The sequence below is a fragment of the Triturus cristatus genome, chromosome 6 (genome assembly GCF_964204655.1).
Source record: "Triturus cristatus chromosome 6, aTriCri1.1, whole genome shotgun sequence".
Classification (NCBI taxonomy): Eukaryota; Metazoa; Chordata; class Amphibia; order Caudata; family Salamandridae; genus Triturus; species Triturus cristatus.
The window spans coordinates 1,434,063,767-1,434,084,265 of NC_140589.1; the positions used below are offsets into that span (position 1 = coordinate 1,434,063,767).

Genomic DNA, 20,499 nt, shown 5'->3' on the forward strand with positions numbered 1-20,499 from the left:
ATTTGTTCCCCTTTTCCTTCCTCTCAAACTCTCTTCTTTGCCTGTCAAGGTTCTCATGTTTTGGGCTGTGATCTGTAGTGGGACCGTTTTCTCATGTAGATCCATGTAATATGTTATATATAAATGAGCATCAATAGCAAAAACACAATTAAAAACTGGGTTAGGCTACAGGCTAAAATGTAACAAACCATCGACATTCTCCGGTTTTGATTATCAACACAAAAAACGCATGCTGTAACTGGTGTTGCCCACCATCTGTTTTGTTCTGTCTGTGCTATTGGCAAATTGGCATTATGAGAATGGATGGTGGTGAATTTCATCTCAAATTTTAACCTTTTTCATTGAACTTCATTGTTTTTTCATGATATGCATAATGTTTAAACCTTAATGGCCTTAGGCTATGCACCTCAGGTGTTGGGTGCCAGGCCTAGCCTGCACCCAGTCTGCTGCAAAAGACCTTCTCCTGCAGCGCTCAGCCCAAGGCCATGCCCAGTTGAGTTTGGGCTCGCAACCCTCGCATCGCAAGGCCTTTTGGTTGTGTGCATTTAGGGATCAGGGCTTGGGCTGTGGCCAGCCCCTCTTCCAATCCCACTGTGGGCCTCCATCGCCTACTGAGTACATCAGCCATATGCAACAACGGCTGGCCCTGCAGCCAACCTGCTCTTGATGCCTATTGCCTATCATGCAATTTTTCACAAAATGATGGTTGAATCCGCTACCTATAATAGTTGCTCACATGATCTCCTTATGATTTGCCTGTCACATGCTTTTTTCCATTTGAAAACACTCCACTTTTCTGCATCTCTGCTTTCCTCACAACACTCCCATGTGGTCCAGTACCTGTGGTGGTTGCCCCGCTGTGTAAATTGCTTTTCACAGAGCAAAATTTTAGTTTCATTGCTGAGCTGCAAGTTTCAAGATGACAAAATCACATTTTTCACAGCCCATCTCCAGCAATCGGGGTTGACAAACAATTTAAAATTGTCATTGACAGGAGTTGCAAGTCTTGACTTACAGGTTAAAATGACAGAAATCTGCAAAAGACCCCTTTGAAGTTTTTTCAAATGATGATATTTCAAAAACAACTCACGGGATTTACTTCAAGTGCAAGTTCTACTTTCATGCCAGTGTGATGTAAATCTTTTTAGCTGTTCTGGCTGTATGCATGAGCAAAATGGGAGAACAATTTCTGACCCCTTTCCCCCCCCCCCCCCCACCTTAACAATTTTTTTACTTTGCGAATCTTCATGTAATTTGGCATGCCAAAGCTTAGCTGGGTAAGTTAGTTAAGTTCCAAATTGTGTGCAAATTCACCTATGTAATCAAAATCTGTACACAAATCAAAAAATAACTATTTAGTGAAGAGTGCGTTTGAACCATAACTTCACTGTCACGACCACCACCGTATTATATATTTGTATATACATATTTATATATGAGTACATATATACGTGTAGCTGAAGGAGATGGGTTAAACCTGGAGTCAGATTGAAAGAAAAGCCCAAGACAGAAATTGCTGGAGAGTCAAGGATCACAGACTATAACACTGGAGGAGTAGTGAGCATACGAAAGTGTGTCTCTATGTATGTATGTATGTATGTATATATATATATATATATATATGTATATATGTGTATATATATCTTTGCCAACTTAAAGATCCATGTATATAGAAAATATTTATGGCTACATGCAGGTTATATTTGGTCAATAGGGACATTTTTATTTTCCCTATTGTGCATTGTAGATACTACTTAATTGTAACCTCACCAAAATGTGTGTATGTTTATATTGTATGAGTTTTTTCCTCGACTTGATATATTTTTGAAAATGAGCGGTGCACGCATCCGGACATAGTTTCTGGTTAACTGACTATCTCAGGTCCCACGAAATGGGCTTTTTACAGAAATCCAAACCACAGATATTCCTCCTTTGTTGCAGTTGGACGCTGTCCACGAGCTCCAACTCCCTCCGCCCGCAGTAATGTATGGATTCTGGAGAGCGAGCAGAAATCTGCAAACTGTTTTGTAGAAACATCTTGAGGTCAGAGGCTGTGAAATGTCTGTATGTACAGTAATGAATCCCAGGCAGCAGCAACCGTTGCCTTTAGAGCTCGGGATAGCCTTGTGTGAGCAGAGCCCTGTGTGTAATGCTCCTTACACTCATGTGGTTATTTAGGAACTGCGGGACCTGCATCTGTGTTGATTTATATTTGTGAGCAGGGCTGCACTGCCTGTGCTTGATTTAACACAGGATCGACCCATATCAGTTGTGGCCCTGTTTGCAATGTTACTTTATTGATAATATTCACCCTACAGCTCCTAACCTTATGTGTCACTTGTGGTAGGGGGCGGGGAACAAAATATTGAACACTACTTTATAAAAAATAAATAAGTAAAAGAGCCTATAGACCTCTTAGAAAATGTACGCATTGTAAAGCACGCCCAACTTGTGCATTTTGACTGCAGTCAGTGCTTAACTTGGGCCTGTGGTTGCCGGTGCTCAGCACCGGCCCTTAATATTCAACACTGGCTCTTATGACAGCTGCCACATAGTGGCTGCTGTTTGTGTAATTTAAAGATGAGCAGAACAACAGTCTATTATTATTTCAATATGCATTGAAAACGACTAATACCTGCTGCCAAGCCATCCTTAGATCTTTGGGGACTTGAACAGTCTGAATTGTCACACTTATAGCAGTGTGATGGTTAGCAGTTGTGTAGATACTGTCATTGGCAGTGGCAATGGACGGTGCAAGCTGTTGTGGCCCAAGAAGTGCCCTGACACTTATCTTTTTACAAATTAAGAACTGGACTGCAAGGCACACACTTTCCACTAATTACGTATTCCATGCTGGTCACATGAATGTGTTGCAGTGCTTATGTATAGGTAGGTGGGCAGGTGAGAAAAGGAGGAAGATAAAAATAGGACAAAAGTGACAAGGGGAGAAGCAAGGAAAAATACCTGCAAGAGTGAGGTAGAGGCAGAAAGTGAATGATGGTGGACGATGAGAAATGAGGTGAAATTGTGCCTAGACAGCCTTGCTATTCATCAGTGCAGTCATCTGGCAGCACCCACGACAAGCGCCCCAAAAATACTTTTAGGGCTGTGTCATGATGGGCTTCGCTGAGCAGAGCACCTGTTTTATGTGCCTGCAGTGTGTGAAGTGAATTCATTTAACCCAATATTTCTCTGAGTTAGGGCTTTATTTTCAAACAGCACAGCTCGGAAAGAGGCACACCTCACTGTTTCTGTCCTGTCCTGTCTGAGAATAGAGCAGGCGCTCAGGGAAATATCGGCTTAAGTGAATACCGTTAACGACCTGCAGGCACATAAAACAGACACCGACTCTGCACCAGCAAAGCACATCATTATATGGCCCTTGGCCTCTGCCCTTATTTGTTTTCCAAATTAAGCACTATGACGTTTTCAAGCCGTAGCAGGACCTGCCTTGATGTACTTCAGCCGACGACAAATAAACAATATATAACTTGTTTTTCTAAGCACTGTCAATAACAGTTGTACCTGTTACTCAATTTATGGTGCTTAATTTATCAACCTGTGAAGGATGAATGACTGAGTCAGGGTTTCTAACCCCATATCGCATTTGTCAGCAACAACCATTCTACGCACTAAGTCAACACTGAAATGTATATATATATATATATATTCAATCAAGGCTCCTGGTTCAGGAAAAAATCCACACGCACTCCCTGGTATGGTGCAGTTCCAAATCAATTTAATAACATCCCAAGCATGGCAAGCAGGTTTACAAAACCCAACGCGTTTCAGTCAGCTTTGACCTTGTTCACGGGTAACAGTGATTTTTCACTCTTCTGTTTTTATACTAGTCACATGATGTTACATTTCGCTTAGCCTTATGGTCCTTGTAGTCCAGCGACCATAGTGGGATTATTATTAACCATTTTATCAGGCGTCAATTCATATATTTTAAACAAGTTTATGTCATCAATAATACCAATCAAATTATGGGCGCATGTATCAATTAAACATTTTAGTAATCCAATCGTCATATTGACTACTCTTTGTTAATCAACTTTCATGCTGCAGACCTTCTGTCACGAATCTGATAAACGTGGTTACGACGAAGGACCTGGTGTGTCCCCCCAAAAAAGCAATAATTCCAAAACAGCAATTGAGTAAATGGCAACCACAGCAGGTTTAATGATGGAAAAAAGAGAGGCAAAACGTAATGAAATGATGGGGTCTTTCTTTGAAGAACAATCAATTACAAGTAGTGGCGAGGGAGCCCCGGGTAACATTGACATTAAAGCTAAAATAAGACTGTGGGAAAGTCTGTCCAAAAAAGAAATTAACAAATGGTGGGAGGTAACGACATTGAAAAAGTACCTGGAAGTAAACAGAGTCCCTAGGGGACTCAGGATTAATCTAATGCCAAACCACCAGGACACAAGCAACGATCTACTTCATGAGTGGGGGGAGCACATCCTCGGCTCGCCAATGGGGTTGATGGAAATCCTCATCAAGCATATAACGCTAGCGCTGGAACAAACTACAAAACAGCTGAAGGAACTGGAAATAGAGCTGGACAAAGTGGAACTTAACGCAGAATTGCTCAAATTTAAACAAGATCTTGAACATCAAATTGAAAAACATGAAGAAGCCGTACAATTGCGTAAACAGAGCAAATTTCAAAGAGACAAGGAACATTACGCGGAAGGACGTATCTTCACTTACGCGAGAAAATATGATGTCCTAAAACAACAGGACAAATTGGATTTAGCGACCAATACATCAGGCAGCGCATCGTCCCTGACATCAACCGATTTGAGTGAAAATGAAGGAGAAACATCAGGAGCACGCCCTAAATGTAATTTTTTAGGGGAAATGAGACTTGCACTTCAACAACGAAATTGGGAGAAAAATATGGGGGCACAACCAACAATGGGCAGAGGAAGGGGAAGAGGAAGAGGTCGTCCAAAAACAAACAAACCAGAAGAGGCAAGCGCCTCAACAGACCCCAAAAAATCAGGAACGTGGACCAGAAGTATGAGGCAGAAAAAGAACTAATAATGGATCAAGAACTAGAGGAATCTCAAGAACTTGAAGTTATCAACCTCTCCAAAAAAACAATAACAAACAGAATGCCAAATCCTAAAAAGAGGTCTTTCCTTCTGCCCTACTAATGAAATCAATGTGCCACAAACAAGAATTGATATATACAAATATATCAGAAAATTAAAATTGGCTAAAATCTTTGAAGAAAATCCCAAGACACCGGAAAACCAAGTTGAACTACTAACAATGGATTTGAAAGCAGGAGATGCGCATCACTTCATCACTCTGATGGAACTAGATATGGACACTGGGGACCCGGTGAATGAACTGGAGACATACTGCCCACAATTGGGAGAGGGCAGTAGTGGCAAGAAACCCAAATCCAAATATAATCCACAATTTCCAGCAGGAAATAAAATAGAAATATTTCATGAGGCCGTGGTAAAAGATCTATACCAACTGAACAATAAAAAACACAAGTACAACATAACATTGGAAGAACGCAAAGCGCTACAAAAATTAAAATCAGACCATGACATCGTGATAAAAATGGCCGATAAAGGCGGTAATATCATCATACAAGACAAAAATCTCTATGCGGAAGAAGCCCATTTACAATTAAACAACACACAATTTTATGAAAGACTTAAAGAAAACCCAACCACACAGATCAAAAATGAAGTGGACATGAAACTAAAGGAATGGAGAGACAAACAGCTAATTGATCAAGATGAATTCAAATATCTCTCCACGGACAATCCGATAATGGCAACAATTTATTTTCTCCCCAAGATTCATAAAAACCCCACGAAACCACCAGGGAGACCAATTGTATCTACGAAGGGTTCGCTACTTGAGCCAATTGCGAACTTTGTGGATAAATTTCTCTTTCCATATGTCAAAGAACTAACGTCATACCTAAGAGATACAAAAGACCTACTAAGAATTCTCGCAGAAGTGGTATGGGAACCAACATACAAATTGATATCTATGGACGTCATCTCGTTGTATACCAATATCAACAACAAAATTGGATTAATGGCATGTAAATATTTCCTCAAGGAAAGGAATATCCACTACACAAATCACAACACCATGATAACAGATATGATCGAACTATGCTTAACAAAGAATGTTTTCTTGTTTGGGGAAGAAATATACCTACAAAAGAATGGAACCGCGATGGGTTTTTCTTTTAGCCCAAGCTACGCATGCCTCACAATGGGCTGGTGGGAGCAGAAAGTAGCTTGGGACAGTCAAAATGAACACCATGTGGAGCGAATAGTATCTTGGATGAGATACATTGATGATCTCCTTATAATCTGGGATGGATCGGAACAAGAATTTGAATCATACTTTAACATCCTAAACAACACAGATACGGATTTGCACTTCACATATAACATCAGTGACAACAGAATTGTGTTTCTGGACACAGAGATCTATGTCAAAGAGGGAAAGATACAAACAACATTACACCGCAAAAGTACAGCCAGCAATGCTACCCTACATGCGGAGAGTTTTCATCAACCATCTCTAATAAGGAACATTCCCTATGGAGAACTACTAAGAATACGTCGAATCTGCTCTGATGACAATGAATGGAGAAAACACAGTCAACAATCAATCAGGAGATTTAAAAAACGTAATTACAATAACAAAATCTTATCGGACTGTCTCAAAAGAACTGAAAAACAAAACAGGGAAGACATCATCAAAGACCATAAGTACTGTGAGAAACAGGAAGAGAATCCCATTCGACTGATCACGACACTATCGACCCAATCAAAACAAATCGAACAGATTCTACGTAAACATTGGAACATTTTGACACTGGACCCTACGATGGCAAAAATAGTGGGAAATCACCCAAAAATAACATACAGACGAGCTAAAAATCTCAAGGACGAGCTGGTACACAGTCACTTTGCAACAACAGTAAAACAACCAACTTGGCTACAACTGAAAGGGTTTTATAAATGCTCGACGTGTAAAGTATGTCAAATTGCGCAAAACATCAAAGTAATCAAAATGGCAAACAAAAAGAAGTGGACAATCAACCAAATGATCAACTGCAAAAGCCAATATGTGGTATATATTATCGAATGTCCATGTAAGCTGAAATACATAGGAAGCACAGTGTGCGAACTGAAAAAACGTATTTTAGAACACGTAAGAGCAACGATCAATAAAGACCGCAGTTACGCAGTAGCGGAACACATGGAAAAATATCATTCAAGTGACTGGAAACAATTGAAATTCTATGCTGTCGAAACGGTGGGTTGTCATGTGAGAGGTGGCAACCGTGAAAAGACACTCAGACAAAAGGAATCACGCCACATCCTAGGGTTCAGGACTCTGACCCCGTATGGTTTAAATAAAGACGAGGAGATGCACTCACACTTATGAGTAGAACTAAATGATCTGGACACAGTCTCAAATGCCCCGTTATGATTTCCGTGCTCTCCCTCTTTTTTCATCTGAAGTTTTCTTCCTCTTTTTTCCTTGAAGTAACTGGAAAATGGTTATAAAATTTAATTTTCACAGAATCAGGTGTTTTAAACTTAAGGTATATTGTTTAAAAAGTATATCACTCTCCAGAGAGATAAAATGTGCGGATATATTCGATCTTGGCCCACTAGAGGGCAAAGGAGCAAGGTACAAGTTGATTAACAAAGAGTAGTCAATATGACGATTGGATTACTAAAATGTTTAATTGATACATGCGCCCATAATTTGATTGGTATTATTGATGACATAAACTTGTTTAAAATATATGAATTGACACCTGATAAAATGGTTAATAATAATCCCACTATGGTCGCTGGACTACAAGGACCATAAGGCTAAGCGAAATGTAACATCATGTGACTAGTATAAAAACAGAAGAGTGAAAAATCACTGTTACCCGTGAACAAGGTCAAAGCTGACTGAAACGCGTTGGGTTTTGTAAACCTGCTTGCCATGCTTGGGACGTTATTAAATTGATTTGGAACTGCACCATACCAGGGAGTGCGTGTGGATTTTTTCCTGAACCAGGAGCCTTGATTGAATTTTACAACGGCTGACTCTGCCGTCTCCACAATTCTCGCACCGCCAAGAGCGCCAAATGCCGCCAACAACGAGTCCTCGCTGTGGAAATTTGAAAATATATATATATATATAATTTTGAATATTCTAGATTTTTAGGCGCATCGAGCTCCATCATTTAGTGAAGTAGCCATGTGAAGCCCTAAATAACAATTAAATTGACCTGGTAATCTGGTAGAGACGGCTAGCCGCAGATTCCTTACCTTAGAAGTATCCCCAGACGTCAGACTGATCCGGACATTTTTCTTAAGCAGCGTTCCTATGGCAGGTAGGTCACGTCTTCCATGCCGGAAGTGACGATCGCAGTGCCTATATAGGTGCCAAACAAGCCCGCTGATGTCAGTTCTTTTCTTTCCGATCCTGTCATTGCAGATCTGGGAAGAGCTACCCCAAGTCAATTTTTGCCTACCTTTTTTTGAAGTTTTTTCGAAGTGTTTTGAGGTTTTTTCTTCCTGGTGTGGCAGGATATGTCCTCCAAGAAGGCCGGCTTCAAGCCATGCGCTGGCTATCTGAAAGAAACACGTTAGTTAGATTCCTCACCTTAGAATATCCCCAGGCGTCAGGCTGGATCCGGAAAGATTTTTCGTCAGCAATACCCTTGCGCGTTGCTAGGCGTCGTCTGCGGCTCTGCGTCCGTCGGCGGCGTCGTGATCGCTGGGATGGCGTCATCGGAGTACTTTGATGCCGCCCTGACGTCAGTTCTTCTTTTTTCCGCGCCAGTAAGCGCCGATCCGGGAAGAGCATACTCTTTTAGTCACTTTTTGACTAAACTTTTTTGAACTCATTTTGGTTCCATTCTCGTCGACCTCGACTCTGGTGCCGATAGAGATGCCTGGCTTCAAAGCTTGTGACTCCTGACCACCACCGCCGGTGCCTCTATTGCCTTGGGGCCGACCACAATGCCGAGTCATGCCTCGACTGCCGGGCCTTGACTTCGAAAGCTAGGCGGGAGCGGTCCCGCAAGCTGCTAGAGTTCTGGCAGTCGGCTCCGCGCCATTCAAGGTCACGGTCGAGGAGGAGGTCGAGGGACCGGTCGCGGAGCCGCAGCCATCACCGCTTGTCGGGGTCCAAGTATTCGAGATCCGGTAAGTCGAAGCACAGCAAGAAGTCGAAGAGGCGACATCGCTCTTCTGACTCCCCTCGCCGGTCACACGACTCGGCTGAGGGTTCGGGTGGCACCACCTGTGTGGCTCCGTCGGAGCCGCAGGAGTCCCGTTCGACCCCATACCCTCCAGTCCCTGGGTCTGACGCGACTCCGGCAGAGATCAGAGACTTCCTCGTGGCTATGAGGAGCCTGGCTCCGCCGTCGACGCCTGCCGGCGCGCCTTCGGGCCACACAGGCTCAACTAGGAGGCCTAGCGAGCCGGCGGCCCCGACGCAGTCATCGACTCCGGCCCGACGCCGCAGGTCCCCGAGGGATCCAGGCCTGGATCCCAGTCGGCGCCGGTCGACCTCACGACCCCTCCGCTGGCGCCGACTCCTCCAGTGCCGCCCCCGGCACTGCCTTCGGACAATGCCATTCCCCGGTTTAGTCCCGGTTTGGGCCTGGTGTCGGAGCAGCGCTGCCCGGCTCCGCACCAGACGCCGATGGGTGGCAATTTCATCTTCCGCCCGGCTCCGATCATTCCACCTATATACCAGGAATCGGATGACGGTGACGACTGGAAGGGGTCTGAGGACCCTCTGGCCCGGCAGGGCCAGTTATCTCAGGACTGGGCAGACGAACTGGGGGATGCCAGTGGTCTTGACACCTCCCCTGACACTGGCTTCATCTCTCCTCCGACGGTGGCTTCGGAGGAAGGTGCTACATTTTCTGTGGTGCTGCACAAGGCGGCCGAAGCCCTTGGGCTGGAGCTGCCTGCTGTGGCCGTGAGCAAGCTCCTCGGAGCCTCTGCTGCAGTTTAATGAAGCACTGATTGACGTTCTGAAGGACACCTGGTCCAAGCCCTCCACAGTTCCTCCTGTGGACCAGAACGTGGCCCGGCGCCACCGCCCTGCACCGGGCAACCCCACTTTTCTGTCCATGCACCCCACGCCCGTGAATCTGGTCATCCAGGCCTCTACCTCCCAGACCTCCTTCCCGTCCGCTCCCCCGGATCGGGAATTAGAACAGTTTGGGAAGAAACTGTTCTCCTCTCTTAGTTTGGGGTTGCGGTCTATCAACACCGCGTGCCTTTTGGACCGTTACTCCCACTCTCTGTGGGATACGGTGGAGGACGTGCTGCCCCAGTGTCCGGAAGAGGCCCGGACACGGCTCGCCCAGGCTCTTGAAGAGGGGCGGGATGCGGCACGTCATCCAATCCGATGTGGATTGGACACAACGGACTCGCTGGGCAGGGCAATGTCTACCACGGTGGCGCTTCGTCGCCGCGCCTGGCTGCGGTCCATGAGTTTTTCTGGAGATGTCCAGAGCACCATCCTGGACATGCCCTTCGTTGGCAGTCGCCTTTATGGTGACAAAGCGGATAGTGCGCTGGAGCGCTTTAAAGACTCCAGGGCTACGGCCAAGTCCTTGGGCCTCTCGGCCCTGCGCCCACAAACTTCCGCTTTTCGCCCCTTTCGTGGCCAAGGAAGGGGCGTCCCCTCACGTCCGCCTAGCCACCGGCCGCAGAACCAACCTCCACGCGGTCGCGGACATGGATTCCGCCGAGGCGGTACAGGGGGACAACGTGCCGGTCCGTCCACATCTACCCCAGCAGCATCTGCCTCAAAGCCCTCCGAGTTTTCAGGCCCATTCCACGCCAGTGGGTGGCAGTTCGCCATCACCTGCTCCACTGGCGTACCATCACATCGGACAGGTGGGTGCTGCAAATAGTCCGAAAGGGCTACTCCCTCCCCTTCGAGGCGACCCCTCCAGCCATGCCACCTCAGTGCCACCGAATTTCGGGGGAGCACTTGCAACTTCTGCAGGAGGAAGTTATGGCCCTCTTGGCCAAGGGGGCCATCGAGCGCGTTTCTGGTCCAGAAGTAGGTCGTGGTTGTTATTCCCACTACTTTCTGGTTCCCAAGAAGGGCAAAGGGGGCCTACGCCCTATCTTGGACCTCAGGAGCGTCAACGCCTTCCTCCGGAAGGAGAAGTTCAAGATGCTCACCTTAGCTCAGGTTCTGGCTGCCCTAGACCCTGGAGACTGGATGGTAGCGTTGGACTTGCAGGACGCTTATTTCCACATCCCCGTCCTGCCGGCCCACCGGCGTTACCTGCGGTTCACGGTGAGCCAAGAGCATTTTCAGTTTACCGTGCTCCCCTTCGGCCTCACCAGTGCCCCTCGGGTGTTCACCAAAGTGATGGCGGTGGTCACAGCTCATCTGCGCAGAGTGGGGGTTCCAATCTTACTCTATCTCGACAACTGGTTGTTGAAGGCGGGCTCGCCCTAGGCAGTCGTCTCCCACCTCCAGACTACGGCTGACCTCTTGCATTTTCTGGGGTTTTCTATCAATGTGCCGAAGTCGCATCTGAGTCCCTCCCATAAGCTCCTCTTCATCGGAGCGGTTCTGGACTCGGCGCAGTTCCGGGCCTATCCTCTGGCGCAGCAGGTCCGAGATATTCAGGGTCTGATTCCCATCTTTTGGCCTTTATCCCGGGTTTCGGTCAGGTTGGTGCTGCGGCTTCTGGGTCTGATGGCCTCCTGCATCCTGTTGGTGCATCACGCCAGATGGCGGATGCGGGCTCTGCAGTGGGACCTGAAGTTTCAGTGGGCGCAGCATCGGGGCAACCTGTCCGACCATGTCTTGATCTCGGAGGGCACTGCAAGACAGCTGCAGTGGTGGCTCACGGACCGCCATTGGGTCAGTGGCAGATCCCTCTCCCTACCCCAACCGGAGCATGTAGTAGTGATGGATACGTCCCTCATGGGATGGGGGGCGACATGGGAGAGGTGGAGATCAGAGGCCTCTGGTCTCCGGCGGAGTCTCGGCTAAGTGTAGTGCAGGTGTTCACGGACAACACCACCGCCATGTGGTATTGCAACAAACAGGGCGGGGTGGGGTCGTGGACCCTTTGTCAGGAGGCTCTGCGCCTCTGGACATGGCTGGAACATTAGGGCATCACCCTGGTGGTTCAACATCTGGTGGGCTCTCTGAACGCCAGAGCAGACAAACTCAGCCGCCGGTGCATGATGGATCACGCGTGACGTCTAAACTCGGACGTGGCGCAAGGCCTCTTTCGGCTGTGGGGAGTGTGAGAAGTTGGCCTGATGTAATCTATTCGCCACCGAAGAGAACGCGCAATGTCAGCAGTTCTGCGCGTTGGAGTTTCCAAGGCGGCACTCGCTCGGAGACGCTTTTCGTCGCGAGTGGAGTTGTGGTTTGTTGTACGCCTTTCCGTCTATACCACTTCTGCCCAGACTGCTGAAGAAGATCAGGCGCGACCGGGCCCAAGTCAACTTGGTGGCTCCGGATTGGGCACGAAGATACTGGTATCCCGAGCTACTCAGTCTGTCGATCGATCCCCCGATATGACTGCCTCTTGAGGAGGACCTTCTGTCGCAGCAGCAGGGGACGGTCCTCCACCCGAACCTGTCCAGCCTCCACCTCCATGCGTGGAGATTGAGCAGCGGCAGTTGATGCCATTTGAATTGTCTCCTGAAGTCTGTAATGTTATTCTGGCAGCCAGGCGTCCCTCCACAAAATCGGTATACGCCTGTAGGTGGAACAAATTTGTGGCATGGTGCACAGCAAAGGCTGTGGATCCCCTTTCCGACCCTCTTTCTGAGGTTCTCCTCTTTCTTCTCTCTCTGGCCCAGCAGGGCTCTGCTCTGGGCACCCGTAAAGGATATCTTTCAGCTATTTCTGCTTTCTTACGGCTTCCTGATCAGCCTTCTCTTTTCAAATCCCCTGTTTCTCATTTTTTTAAGGGCATTACTCACATGTTTCCTCCTGTCCCTTTCGTAATGCCTCAGTGGGATTTGAATCTGGTATTGACGTTTCTGATGTGCACTCCCTTTGAGCCAATTCATAATTTTCCCCTTCGTCTGTTGACGCTTAAAACTGCTTTCCTGGTTGCCATCACCTCTGCTAGAAGAGTGAGTGAGCTCCAGGCTCTCTCTTCTAAACCTCCTTTCCTTTCTGTCCATCCAGACAAAGTTGTTCTCAGGACTCGTCCTTCCTTTCTCCCTAAGGTGGTGACTGCCTTTCACATCGGACTGTCTGTTACGCTGCCCACCTTCTTTCGGCCTCCGCATCCCTTGAAAGAGGAAGAGAGGATCCACCGTCTGGACCCATAACGGGCGCTGTCCTTCTATCTGGACAGCACCAAATAGTTCCGGGTGGACGACCAACTCTTTGTTGGCTACGTGGCTGCTAAGAAGGGACGGGCGGTGCACAAGCAAACCATCTCTCGGTGGGTCGTTTTGTGTATCAAGGCCTGTTACTCTATAGCTAAAAAGGAACCTCCTGTAGGGCTGAGGGCCCATTCCACTCGGGCTACAGCAGCGACCACTGCCCTGGGCGTCCCCTTGCAGGACATTTGTCATGCAGCAACGTGGGCCTCGCTGCACACGTTTGCCAAACACTATTGCCTGGACAGCCAAGTCCGGAGAGACGGCTTCTTTGGCCGTTCTGTTTTCCAGGACTTTCTGGTGTGATCATGGTTCGCAGGCCCACCACCGGGGTTGGTATTGCTGGGGTATCTATTCTAAGGTGAGGAATCTAATTAATGTGTTTCTTTCAGATGAACAAGTTACTTACCTTTGGTAACGATATATCTGTAAGAAACATTAGTTAGTTAGATTCCTCACCGACCCACCCATCCTCCCCGTTCTGCGAACCGATATCTAGGGTTGAGGTTATCCCTTTCAGGGCCCTAGAATTTGTTGGCACCAGTGTCGGTCTCTTGCATGGCTCTGCGTTCCTGGCGCGGAAAGCTATGTACAAGAACTGACGTCAGCGCGCGAGGGCGGCGTCTAAGTACTCCGACGTCATCCTGGCGATCACGATGCCGAAGACGGACGCGGAGCTGCAGACGACACCAAGCGACGCGGCAGGGTATTGCTGACGAAAAATCTTTCCGGATCCAGCCTGACGCCTGGGGATATTCTAAGGTTAGGAATCTAACTAATTAATGTTTCTTACAGATATATAGTTACCGAAGGTAAGTAACTTGTTCGTCACTGCTCGATGTCTGTGACGGATCTGCACCTCGGATGCCTCAAGCGTGACCACGACTCAAAGGCCTGCTCCAATTGCTGCACCATCTGCCTGAGGGATTCCTCAAGCTCCTGGTGGCTCAACGTGCGACGCGACGACGATCCAAATGCCGGTCAAGAAGAAGGTCCCCGGAGCGGTCGCAGAGTCTGAGAAGCTCATCGCTCTCAAAGTTGTCAAATTATTTATGTAAATCCTCCAACAAGAAGTTGTTGAAGCGTGCATCGACTTCACCGCATGCATCGACCCACGAGATGAGGGAGCTTCACACGAGGCCTGGCTCCACAGTTGAACCAGCGCCTAGGTCACCTCTGCGCCTCCCCAAGTTTCCGGGAGCCAGAGCAGCCCTCTTCGAGTTGAGGGAGTTCAAGTGGATCGCCTCCTTCCTTATAGGACTCACACAGAACTTCTGACTGCCTCCCTTCACTTCCACACCCAAAGACATCATAGGCGGCCTACCACAAGGATCAGCCCCACCCTGTTCAACATCTACATGACCCCCCCGCAGACGTTGTCAGATCCCACAGACTCAACATAATCTCCTATGCAGATGACAGTCAACTGATCCCCACATTGACCGGGGGCCTCCAACACCAAAACCAACTTCTGCAGTGCCATGACCTACGTAGCCTAATGGATGAGAGAACTGCCTCCAACTCAACTCTGAAAAAGCTAAAGTTCTGATCTTCGGGAAAAACACCTCCTCTTGGAACCACAGGTGGTGGCCTGCTGAACTCAGACCTATACCCACACTGACGGACCATGCACCCCACCTCTGCATCATCCTCGACAGCCAACTGGCCATGAACACTAGTAAACGCAGTTGCCACCTCCTGCTTCCACACACACCGAATACTCCGCAGGATCTTCAGATGGATCCCAACCAACAGTAAAAAGAACGTCATGCAGGCCCTTGTCACCAGCTGCCTTGACTACGGCAATTACCTCTACACTGGCATCTCCACCCAGCTCCTCAAGACTCCAGGCCATATAGAACGCGGCAGCCAGACTTATCCTGGACCTCCCCAAACGTACCCACATTGTCCCCCTCCAGTGAGACCTTCACTGACTCTCCATCCAAAGATGCCAGTTCAAGATCCTCTCGGACGCCTACAAAGCCCTTCACGACCTAGGACCTGCCTACAACAACCACCGACTGAACTTCCACCAATCCTCTAGACACCTGCACTCCTCTTTACTTGCACACACCGCCTGCATCCGTCGCAGCCGCAGTTGTGGCCGCTCCTTCTCCTACATTGCTGCCAAGACCTGGAATGAACTTCCCTTCCCTCCAGCTACGTACAGCCCCCTTGCTGGCAGACTTCAGAAAGAGACTCAAGACCTGGCTCTTCTACGGAGACACAGCACAAAGATACCCCTATGGGTGTCAGTGTTGCGCTTTACAAATGCTGAGTGATTGATTGATTGATGCTTTTGTTGCCTTGTGCGTTTGAAGCTTAAGGAGAACCAGAAGAAACCAGAGATTACAGTAGACATGCCTGAACGTTTTAGAGTGTTTGACCCTCAACCCTCTTCCAGGCTGTGTGCTGGAGAACTGCAAGACTGTTGCCTCATGTGTGGATATCACTGCACTTAAACACCAACTGCAACTGTCCAGAAGAAGCTGTTCTTTGCATCTAATAGCAAAGAAAAATTCTGAGACCAACTGAAATACTAGGCTGAAGTACCTATATTGATCCCAAGAATAATTACATTCTAGCACATAAATAGATGAGGTGGCCGTTGGCACTGGCAAGAGTGGACCTTCTTATAGTAAACAGCTGATCCAAGAAATGAGACAAGCCCCATAGTGACCTGTGTTTTTGCCCTAGTGTCAAAGAAAGATCTGTGTCACTTTTTGATTGCACCTTATAAGAGCAAAAAAATAAACTAACATGCTGAAAAAGTCCTTAAATATTTTGAAACATCTAACATGGAAGAAAAAGTGGTTGCTTCCTGGTTGATCAATCTGTAAAACCTAGACAGCTAGTTACTTTCTTCCTTCTGGAGTCTCTCATAGCTAGGTACAACTCCACGATAGCGCGAGTGGTAATGGTGAAATGAAAAGTACCGTTACTCAAGAGAGCAGAAATGACTTTCATGTCACTGAGACAAATACCCATGACCCCTCCTTAAAGCCAACCCCCAAAAAATACACAATGCTTTGCCTGCCATTGTACCAATTGGCGTATTTCTCATGCTTTGTTTCTGACCCCTTTCTCCAACATGTATTTGTAAACTGTATTTATATATCACTTACTACACCTGACGAGGCATTGGAGTGCATTGCAGCGAGTAGCACGCTACTCCAGAACCCAATATTAGAGTTAAATAGTTAGTAGATTAGTAATATGCGCTTCCTTCTGCAATAGAGGATTGCTTGTGGTAGGTTTGTTAAGTTTGTGCTCTTGAAGTCTCATGTTTAATAGTTTTAATTACGGATCGAGTAACGGAAGTGGATTAGAAAAGGCAAGTTGTGAGTTATTGGGAGTAGTGGCCAAGTGCAGCCGATCCCAGAATTACTTCCACATCTAAAAAACGTTATTCTCTTTTGTATACTAACCTCGTAACCATTTGTACATATTAACTTACTGTAATGCTTTTGAATCTGTGACTATTTCTGGTCTTAATATTTATATGCAAAGACTGTAACATGGCCGAATACGAATACATTTTGAAGTTTTAAACAATACTGGCTTGCTTTACATCAAATAAATCTCTTTACTCAGTTTTGTAAATAGTCACTCTGATCTTTACTCCTTTAGCTACGAGGTGGAATTGGATTTACAAGGAATTGGTGTCTTCCGACACTCAGAGCCTGTTGTACGATTAGAAAATGGCCATAGCTCTAATTTCAAGAGGGGTAATGCTACCTACAGTCTACTTTGCAGCTTGTCCGCTAGCCACAACATATGAACCTTGGGTTATGTTGGACGTCACAAAAAAGTTAGTAACTGAATGTTCAAGAGCCTGACCTCTACTGGAAATATGACGAGACTGTTAGTTCAGAGAGACACGCAGGCACATACTCCTGCCAATTAGAAGATTTACTGTCAGATATAAGGCTATAGGTACACAGAGTAATTGGTCCTAATATAGTTTTTACTGACAAGTGTTTACTTAACATTTTCCCCAGAATGAAGGCCAAGGGCAGGTTGCATGAATTAACTATATATTTGTAATGGGAGGGCGCAAAAAGCGACGATAGACTTTGAAATTGCCCCACAAATTTAACATTAAAGATTGGACCACAGCTTGTTTTGTTGGCCTCCCCATCCTTACTCAGGGTAGTTTTCTGCAGTAGAGTGTAGTAAGAAGGGGTTAATTTTACAACTGCTAGCCACTGTTGTGGAGATTCTAGATTGCATAATGAGATATGCTTTTGTGCCAAATTATGGGCATTTTGGGTATGATGATAATAGGCTGGTCCTAAACGTGCCTGCTTTATATAATTCATATTGTCATGGTCTTTACTTATTTCTCAGAATCATGTAGGTTTACTGTCTTTAGGATGCTGGTCTATTTATTTGTCCAATTCGTCTAAATTTGTGTATATTCTTCCTACGCTCTAAGCCATGTAGAACTATAGCCTATTTGTCAGGGGGCGGCTCCTCCATACTGGCGGAGGTGCGCCACCCCCCCGCTAAAAGGTGAAAAACAAAATGATTATAAAACCGTTTTATTATCATTTTATTTTTGTCTGTCTCACAGCCGACGACGCGAGTCTTCAGCGGGGCGGGGCCAGGCCATCCTGTGACATGCATGGAACTTTTAAGTGCGCATGTCAGTTTGTCCAGCCATCTTAGGCTGGGAAAACAGACATGCGCACTTAGGTTTCTCTAACCCAGCTGTGTTGCACAGCCAAGTTGGAGAAACGCCACAGGCTCCCAGGCACTCTGAGCAGCAATAGGGGGAATAGCGTGGGGCCTCTCTAGTGAAAGGTTGTGCTAAGTACAATCTTGTGTCAAGGAGAGAGCGCTTCTTGTTTTTTGTCTTATTCTCTGTTCTTCGACACAAGCAACATAGTAACATCCCCGACCATCCACTGGTCAACTGGAGTATTTTTTGTGTGTTATATTTTGAAGGGAGGATATACTCCAAGTAAGGCTTCCTCTTTTACCCCCTAGATACTGGGAATATTTCCGGTATCACTTTGTGTTAATATACTCTGAGCAGCAAACCAGGCCTTGACCAGGCTTCTCTTGTGCTGGAAATAGTATTCCCAGCATGCACTATTCCCAGCATGAGAGAAGCGCCTGGATTGGCATCTGGGAGCCTGCGCAGTGTGCAGCTGTAGTCTAGGATCGAGAGAGGAGCAAGGAGGCGGCCGTCGGAGCGGCAGGTAAGTGGAATTGTAATAATTTCATTTTTGCTTTCCTCCCCCTCTGCCCTACCACTGAGCAATGCGAGCAGCCACCACTGCTGTTTACTAACAGTTACAGGGTATAGCCAAGAGGAGCCCTGACGGGTTGATTTCTCGAATGATTAATTTGTTTTATTATTGTTGTAACTTTAATAACCACACTAACAAAATATAAACAGAAGGGAAAAAAAATGCACTTATCAAAAAAATCGCACAGTTCGCCAAATGAGGCAACCTGTTTAGGAAAGAAAAGGAAGGGATGCCAAGCTGTTCATTTCTGTATTTTGTGAAGTAGGAAATATGCTCTTCAGGTTTGGAAGCATTTGAATATGCGTTGCAGTGTTGGGGACTGCAAGGGAAAAGTCCACTTCCAAATAAAGTATATTAAATGGAACTATGTTCATTTTCTTCGACACTGAGAACTGGCTGACTGTGTCTGTCTGTCTCTTCCAGACCCCTGAAGTTCCTGCTGCGGCTTCTGCACTTCCTGCCGAGGGATCTCTGCGTGAATTTGAAGTATGCGTGTTATGCGTCTCTGGAGGATGGCGGGAGACACCAAAGAGTGCCAATTACCACACTAGCCTTTATCCAAGGAATTATTTCTCTCTCTATTTTTCTAACGCACAAGACTTCAAAAGCAAAACAAACCTGGCGTCTGAGGTCTCCTCTCTGGCTGAGATTACCATCTACTGCATTTTTCATCACTTTATTGTGAGTAGTTTTGTGGAAACAGCAGGCCTGAAGAGAACTAGAATGTTTCAATGAATTTTACGGCCTGGAGTACATTGCTGCTCTTTACGTTCAAGAAAGAGGATTACATTTTTTTCGTCTACCAAACCATCTTGAAAGAATACTGGTTGAAATCGCCTTGAAATCTTGCAATCTCTCGAAAAGGGTGTTAATTTCCTGAAAATAGTAGTTGTGTTTCTGAGATATCAGCAAGCCAAGGCGCTGGAGAAAGGTTCAAACCATACATTTTTACTGGAGAAATAAATACAGCGTGTTTTGTGATGTGATTAAATGTTTGAAAGCACTGGAAAAGCCTTGTTTATGATGCTGGGTATGTTTATATGTTTACGAATAGCAGGGATGTTGTCTGCGTCGAATTATACTTGAAGAGCTCATAAGAAGTGCAAACATTCACTGCCATATGCTGGTATTTCTATTGGTCTAATGCTTGTAGCAGAAGAGAAGTTTGGTCTGTTTCATTTTTTGTGAGCAAAACTTAGCAATTTGATTCCTTGGATGTGTTGCTGGAAGTCTGTTAATATCAACCTGTTGTAATAGTCTTGAATTTGTTTACTGCTGTACGATGAAACCCTCCTAATAAAACCATTGATGCGGAAAAAAATGCAGAATTTTTGACATTTCTCAAGTACAGTGATACCAATGGCATGTTTTCATCGTGACAGGTCGACACGCTGTTATTTTGAAGGTTTTTTTTTTTTTGTACTTTGATATTATGATTTCTTGGGTAAAGCAGAATTGGCATGGTAGAAGAGGAGTATTGCATTTTCTGGCCTAACAGCAATCGAAGAAGTAGGATCCGTATAGTTATTCGTGGACCTAGGAGATTAGTGGGTGGCAGACAAAATAAATTATTTAAGGTGCCCAATATCCCTTTCGATCCTCCAGCAGTTTACACCGGGATGATGTTCAGCACAAAGCCTCCCAGGATATCCTGGATTTCACATGTAGTTGAAAGAATAGTGTGAGTAATGGTGGCTGATCTTGTTGCTTTAGATAGTTTTCACCAAATGATCTTTTACACTGCACTTGGTAGGTCGACATCCAGGGCCCGATTCACAATGATAAACTTACACTTTTGTGTAAAATGACTATTTTTTGGTATTCACCACCTCTGA

The 20,499-nt window shown here is 46.2% G+C and overlaps 1 protein-coding gene across 2 annotated transcripts in view; it reads left to right on the forward strand.

Moving 5' to 3' along the window:
* MTHFD1L (methylenetetrahydrofolate dehydrogenase (NADP+ dependent) 1 like) overlaps positions 1 to 19,985 on the forward strand; it is a 1,409,858-nt gene extending 1,389,873 nt beyond the window's left edge. For both annotated transcript variants that reach the window (XM_085612491.1, XM_085612492.1), the window contains exon 28: positions 19,088 to 19,985. The gene's annotated coding sequence lies outside the window, so the exon portion shown is untranslated. The remainder of the gene's footprint in view (positions 1 to 19,087) is intronic.
* Positions 19,986 to 20,499: the final 514 nt, after the last annotated feature.